The sequence below is a fragment of the Dreissena polymorpha genome, chromosome 16, assembly GCF_020536995.1.
Source record: "Dreissena polymorpha isolate Duluth1 chromosome 16, UMN_Dpol_1.0, whole genome shotgun sequence".
In the NCBI taxonomy this organism is placed as follows: domain Eukaryota; kingdom Metazoa; phylum Mollusca; class Bivalvia; order Myida; family Dreissenidae; genus Dreissena; species Dreissena polymorpha.
The window spans coordinates 44,679,699-44,687,971 of NC_068370.1; the positions used below are offsets into that span (position 1 = coordinate 44,679,699).

Below are 8,273 nucleotides of genomic sequence, written 5' to 3' on the forward strand. Positions count from 1 at the left end.
GAAAAATATGAAGAACTTTTAAAGTTATCGCAGGATCCAGAAAAACACCATTTTCAGCAGTTTTTTTAAGTCTATTTGTTGCCATAGCAACCAGAATTTTGGACGAAGGAACAAAATGAAATGACGTTAATAATGCCCATATTGTCATCTATTCATGTTTCAAGTTTAATGAAAAAATTTGAAGAACTTTTAAAGTTATCGCAGATTCCAGAAAAGTGAGACAGAAAGACAGACTCACAGACAGACAGACACACAGAAAACAAACCATAAGTCCTCTCCGGTGAAACCGGTAGGGGACAACAAGACTATTGCCAAGCAATATAGTCCCCTACCGGCTCCACTATTGTCAGAAATTCCACCATTGTCACTTTTTTGTGTTAATTTGTTGCCATAGCAATCAGAATTTTTTGCGTAGGAACAAAATAAAATAACGTGCATAATGTCCATATTGCCATCTATCCATGTTTCAAGTTTCATGAAAAAATATTAAGAACTTTTAAAGTTATCGGAGGATCAAGAAAACCACCATTTTCAGCAGTATTTCTAGTCTATTTGTTGCCATAGCAACCAGAATGTTTGACGTAGGAACAAAATGAAATGACGGGCATAATGTCCATATTTCCATCTATCCATGTTTCAAGTTTCATGAAACAATATTAAGAACTTTTAAAGTTATCGAAAGATCCAGAAAAGTGTGACTGGCAGACAGACAGACAGACAGACAGACAGACAGACAGACAGACAGACAGACAGACAGACAGACAGACAGACAGACAGACAGACAGACAGACAGACAGACAAGACAGACAGACAGACAGACAGACAGACAGACAGACAGACAGACAGACAGACAGACAGACAGACAGAGCCCAAACCATAAGTCCCCTCCGGTGAAACCGGTAGGGGACAAAAACGATCATTTTGTATCAACAAACATCTATTTTACCAGACCACATCTGTCGTTGAAAGTTCGGCAATTTTCATTAGGAACACTAACTTTTAATTGGTTAAGTTTATTTTACGAAAAATTGTCAAAATGTCCGTTACTTTTGAGTAGTAATGTTATTAGATTATACGATTTTCATATGTGTTAAATTGTTATATATTGATACAAATATTTTACAATATCACAAAATAGGCAATAAATGTTATACATTAAAGACTAATTTCGTTAAATGCAGCAGAGACAAATTAGCTCTCCGAGCCGATTGTGACGAAGATATTTCGTACCTATTTTCCGACCATAACCGAAACATTCGTCTTTTTAGTTAGTGTTCATCTGTCGTATGAATATATATTTTTGCAAGAATTTAAAATTGACCGTTATACTAAATTTAGATTCATATCGTACATGCATGATTTACATGCTGGCGAATGCGAGTGTACATACATTTTGCGAGTTCAGAATTAAATATCTGGCTTATTTCGCATTTTTCGACACATGTTCTTTTTAACTTTTATTTTTATTTATATTGAAATATATAAATAACCAGCTTTTTACACATTTTATATAAATTAATAAAATTTTGATAAAATCGTATAATCTTGCTTTAAGGTTGTGTATTTTGCGCCTGAACTGTTCACTCATGAATTTTAAAAGTAGAATAATTAGGTGCAAAGCTGTCATAAACAAAATGTCGAACATCGTAAAGCAGGCTAATAGTCATACTATATTTTTGTGTTCACATTGTTGAGGAACTAGCACCATGTAAAGATTCATGCTAGTAATACGATACTTTTCAATATAATTGTTATGATTCATTTCACTTTTTTAAAATACCATGATTGTCAACATATGAAAGAAGAGAAACTGAAAGAATCATATAATTGGATAAGATTTTTCTTAAATTGTTTAAAGACATTGTTTTAATATAAACTTAATAATTATTAGTGTAATTTCAAACAAACCTTAGTTGATTGTGTTCATATGAAAAGGTGTGAGGCGCATTTTAAATAAATAAATTTGTATTAAAATATGAATAGATATCAAAACAAATTGAAGGTATAGCTTGATATAATTAAGCGATGTTTAAAAGAAACAGGTATTTTGTCAATTTATGCGTATGCGAATGTTTTAGAGAAATCTCATATGGTGAATTTGAAAATTACTTTTAAAACGCTCCTAGACATTAACTCCTTTCAAAATGCAGTTGTTACTGCAAAGTGGACATAACTTAACAAGTAAATGTGTAAAACAAATAACTTATATTATGTTTAAGATGTAAACTGTTCTTGTTTTTGTCTTGTAAAATCTATTTTCAAATATATGTCATGATTTATCACATTCGTTGAATTGCATCACTATAACTATGATGCCCTATCAATTTCGCACAATTTTTGATATGTTCGAAGCTACCAGTATCGATATTTGAATGATTATAAAAACACGTAATTCTGTAACATATACAACTTCTATCAATATACAAGGGCTTAGATTGATCGTTTCTTGGACGATCAATAAAAGATAATGTTTCATAAAAATTGTTTTCATTAGTATTGTGCCATGCACTGAGTGTCGTATAGACCTGTTGTTAGCAGTAAAACAACACGCATAGAATTTGGAATGCGCGAGGCTGTGAAGTTGGCAACCCAACGGTACACGAAACTAATTGTGCGCTGTATTGTGTACAACTCCTGATCTTCATGAACCTCGTATGTGCTAAGAAGTAGGCAGTGTACCGCTCTTTTGAATAATATACCACTTATATTCTAGTTCCATGCACTTTCCATACATAAATACGTAGTTTGTTACATGCATTGTAAGTATATTATGAATCGCATTCCAATCTAAATCATCAAACATACACAATTAGCGCCATTGCCTACACCCATTGTAAAGTACAACGAGAATTTATTGCCTCTGTTGCATACAGAAAACAAAGATACTAATTGTTTTTGGAACGTTGCCTTTCACTTTATGACTCACAAGGCCTTTCACGTAACATGTGATTTCGAATATGCAAGAAAGAGATCACTTGAACCTTGTTCTCTGGTACAAGTGCTTTGACGCACGCACCGCCTTGTTAGTGTGTCACTGCTTTGTACGAATATGTATTGTATTTTGTACTGTAAGTGAAATCGGAAATACCGTTTTAACGTTACGTAGTTGCTTTTTAGAGCTCGACCTGTACTTGTCGAAATCTCGGAGTTATTGGTAAAGGTAAGATATTTTAAAATATTATTAAAAATGTAAGCGTTTTGTATTAAATTGATAGATAATAGTCGTTATAAATGAGAAAAAAGTTCAGCATTACTATTGGTAATTGCGGTAATAACCAACGGTTTTGAGCGAAGGATGCGTATGAATTAAACCAGGAAAGCCCTCGTGGTTTTACAACAAAGAGCATAACGACAAATCGGGGATTATTACCACAATAGCAAATACTTAGAAGTCAAATATATTTTATATAATTGGTCATGTAAAGATATATAAAATTTAAAACTATATATTAACTTCGTCCATTTTCGCTTAAAATATTGACTAAATAAGCGCTATTTAAAATGATACACACAGTAAAAGTATAATGCTAATTAATGTAATCAAAGTGCTAAATTCAATAAACAGTTTAAAGCCCCATTACTACCCAAAATCAACGAACATTTCGTACAATATTTCGTAAAAAAAATTAAACAATTTAAAATCAGTGTTCCTTAAGGCAATTTCCGAAATTTCAACGCCAGATGTGGTCTGGTAAAATAGATGTTTGTAGATACAAAATGTTCGTTTTTATTATTGTTTTGCATATTTAATTCCATTTTTATTCCCGCAACGATATCTATTCATACGACACATGAACACTAACATGGTACCATTTTAGTGTTCGTTTGTCGTATGAATAGATATAATCGCTGATATTCGCGGGAAATGAAAATGCAATTAACTGTGTCACAAATAAATAAAAAGGAGCATTTGTATCTACAAAATCTATGTAATCATACCACATCTAGCGTTGAAATTGTGGCTATTGCTATAATGAACACTGATTGTTTAGGTGTTAACTTTATTTAACGGAGTACTTTACGAAATTTTCGTTGATTTTGAGCGTTATAGAGGCTTTAATTCAATCGGATATAACACTTTTAATAAAGTTGTGTTTTTAACGCAACGCATAATGCATTAATTATCAATTTGTTAATAGTTTGCTAGATAGCGTTTCAAACCAAGTACATTTTACAAAACAAAGTCTTGAGACTCCCGTAACATCTTTTACAACATAAGTTTTGTTGATAAAATATGTAAAATATTCAATCTTTATAGTTTATTAGTTTCTTTTAGTCTAATCCACAATTCACCATAGCAATTATTACAATCAAAGATGCATAGCATGTATGAATGTGGCCATTCTTTGCGAAATATAAAAGACCATTTATCACAGTTTCTCATAAAAACTGACATAAAATACAACATAACATACATTATTACACTTATCCAACTAAAATGGAACAATTTAATTTAAATAATTATTATATTCAATGTAGAATGCACTAATGTAGTTACATATTAAAAATTTGATAAATTTCTGCTTATTAAGGCATTGAGGCATCGCCTTAAATTGTATTAATACATGACATTAAGAGTTGATGTTTTAGTTAGCTATACAAACTATTTTTCATATTTTTTTATCCTCCCTAATCAGATATGAAAATTAAAGATAAGCACAATTTTTCAGATCAATCATCAAACTTATCATTAGTATAAAAACTAAGTTCATGCATTAAATAAATTACAATATGTGATTCAGTTAAATTATATACTGTTACAACAGGCTTTGGTCAACGTTTTTACCATATGTGGACGGGTGAACAAAAACTTAAATTTATCTACTTCACACATAATTGATTAGTTAACATAAATCTGCTTAGCTTTATTTATTGATATGTTTCTGTCATATTCGTAAATAGGACATTCTAACTACTATACTTCTACTTTCCGATATATACTGCTACAAACGTATTTTATGAAAATTGCAATCCAAGAAGATTTTAATGTTTTTTCTGCTTATCTATTCATTATGTTTAAAAGGTCATCCGGTTTAAACAATAAAATATGAAATTCAATTGCAAACAAATTGAACATTTTTGCTACGACTAACTATGCTGGAGTTTTAATGTAAAGTGTCTTAATAGTTACATGTTGCATTCGGTAATGTTAGGTTTCTTTGAAGGATTGTTTGATTTTCTGTTCATGTATTCTTAACTGTATTTAATGTGAACACTTTATAATTTGCGCACCATAGAGATTTTTATAATATTACGTTTTATTGTATACAAACAACAAAACAGGAATATGTTAACATATTCAATTTTCGGAGTTTGCAAATACTCACCATTGTCGTTACCATTTCAGACTGATTGCTGTCTGGTGACAATCATAATTCGAAACTCCAGAATCCCAAAGAATATACAATGGACACCAAAGCGGCTATCTTGATGGTGGTTGTGCTGCTCGCCGTAACCTCAGCCTCGCCGTTGCGTGGGTCCAACAGAATGGCCTGTAGACAGCAGTGCATGGAGACCTTTCATTTGTGTATTAGTCCTTGTCGAAAGTCGCCAATGCATATGCCGCAAAATTGCGAGGGTAGGGTTTGCCACGAGGAAATGGGGCTGTGTCTTCGCAGCGTGTGTCACCTTAAATGGCATTCGGGTGTTTAACATTATGTAATCCGCCATTATGAAAACTTTACAGAGGAAAAAATGCTGAACGATGCTTCATATTAAACTATGTATTTGCTACTCGTGATGATATTTAAAATATGTATCTTCTACGAAATTCAATTTTCTAACAATTTATACTATATCTTTGATTTTTGTCAAACATATTTTAAACTCAATAAACAAAAGCTTAATTTTATAGATTTTTCTTGTTATATGTTGCGTATTTACAATAAATGTGCGCACTGACTGTCAGTGACACTGAAACATTAAGTCGGATCACAATGAATTAAAACTGACTTATTATTATCAATCGATTATCAAAGAATGACTGACGCTCTAAATATAGGATCAGGTAAGTATTGTCTTATTACAGAGAGGAACAGAGACAAACAAAATATTAAATGAAATTCCCTTTAGAACCCCCACAGAACTGTCGACTCGCACAATCACTCAATTGTTAACGGAATTATTAGAGTCTAACTTAAAACTGAATTTTCCTTTGATATCTTACCGAACCATATATCCCCACAAACTAAATAACAAGAAATACATACAGTTCATATATAATAGATACTTTAATTAACGCGCAATACACACTATTCAGCTTGTAATGCCTCAAGAGTACATTCAGTCAATACCATTTGTTTGTAGCAAGCTTCGTAAAGGATATATTTTATTTGCTCAAATTACGGTCAAAATAATCATGCTAAACATATGAAGATGATGATGTGGTAATAAACAGATGAAAAAAGGAAGATTGTAAATACAACTGCTCAAACAGCGTTACATATGCCAATACTGTTAAATATGATTTTGCTCACTTTGTTTCATTTGAGATTATTTCAAGGTAAAAATAGTGTGTGCTAAGATCTGAGATAAATATAAAGCCCAATCGATACCCCGTCTGTTTTACAAATACTACTCTTAATAAATATCTGTTACTGGAGTAGATATTCAATTCAACCTTCAGCTGTATTTTATGTTTATGATTTATAAAGGTTGGTAACAGTAATGAAATTTACTGTGCATTGGTACTTGCGCCAGATTTTGTTTATTGATTTAGTTTCAAATCATGTGTCCATTATTGCTGGTCGCATTAAACAGAGCTTGTCATCGCATTGCGGTCGTATAACTAGGGCGCAAAAGAGTTAAGTAATAAACGCTTTGAGGCAGCACAGTGACTGAACGGAAGGCATATGTTTACGACGCACACTAGCCAAACACATTTACTCATGCAATGTATAATCAAACCCGCTCAAAAAGATGATTATTTCACCAATGTTCTTGCAGATTTTAGAAAGTCTTTTGACAATGTCAATTTAGTTGAAAATTGATGGTAATATAGTATATAACAAGCAAATTCGTTCAATTGATATCCCCCGCCAATATGCTTCTGGACACAAGAGTGTTATATTTGACACTCAAAAAAGCATTTTTTCAAGATACAATAGACCATAACTCCATTATTAACAGATGGTGTACACTGCCATTTAGTGTGCATCATCCTCTTATTGATATACATACTCATACCAAGTTTCAATGAAATCCCCATAAGCACTTCCAAGATATGGCTCCGGACACACAAAAAAAGCATTTTTTCAAGATACAAAGGGCCATAACTCTGTTAATAACAGATGGTGTACAATTCCATTTGGCGTGCATCATTCTCTTATCCATATATATACTCATACCAAGTTTCAATGAAATCCGCCAAAGTACTTCCAAGATATGGCTCCGGACGGAGGGACGGACGGAAAGACGGACGGAAGGACGGACGGAAAGACGGACAACGCCAAAACAATATCCCTCCGCCTATGGCGGGGGATAACAACGTAGCTGCTTGACTATCAGTTTAAATGAAAATTTATATAGACGAATATATAGGAATACTAGTATTGACTAAGTGAAAAAAAGAGCGTACAAAGTGTGTGAAGATGAGTTTAAGAACATTTGGAATGCTGATTCAATTTAAATCAAGATGTATTTTTTGCTTTCTTACTTGGATTGTGCATGAGGTTCTTAAGTGTTATTTCGAGTGTCGTAACCGGCAAGATTGCAATTTTAATATAAGTACGCAAGGACTTTAATATTAGTACGCAAGGTTAGATTTAAATAATTTATTCCTTTTCGACTATGTTTATACCAATTAAAGACCTCTCAACGCTCCAATCGTTTCTAAAAAGCTAAATAAACGGCTCTGCAAACCTTGTCGTGTACATATCGCCTCAATTCGTCAGATGCTTTCATATACAGAAAGACACTCGCCTTATATTTTCTATCACACTGCCCGCTATGTAGTAATACATTTTCCTGGAAAATATTAATTCAGACTCGGATTTCATTGATGTATTGCCATGTGCTGGACAATCTAATTCAATGACATAACTTTGTCACGCTGTATTACACGCTATTAGAGACAACGTTTGCACTAAATAAATTTCCAGAAGTGTGACTCCCTTCAAAATATTATTATGAACAAATTCAAATGCACATATTATCCTACTCTGTTTCTTCATATGAACAAGATATTCCCTATCGATATAACAAAATGCATTTTCTTACAATACGGTTTTCATACGTTCATATTTAAGAAGAAGTTTGATCATTTCCGCAGCTAT

General features: G+C 32.5%; 1 long non-coding RNA gene across 1 annotated transcript; it reads left to right on the forward strand.

Annotated features, from left to right (window-relative positions):
* The first annotated feature begins 3,007 nt into the window (after positions 1-3,007).
* LOC127862648 (uncharacterized) lies at positions 3,008-5,851 on the forward strand. The gene is made up of 2 exons (XR_008040716.1): positions 3,008-3,160; positions 5,348-5,851. It is a non-coding gene; the product is annotated as an uncharacterized LOC127862648 (long non-coding RNA).
* Positions 5,852-8,273: the final 2,422 nt, after the last annotated feature.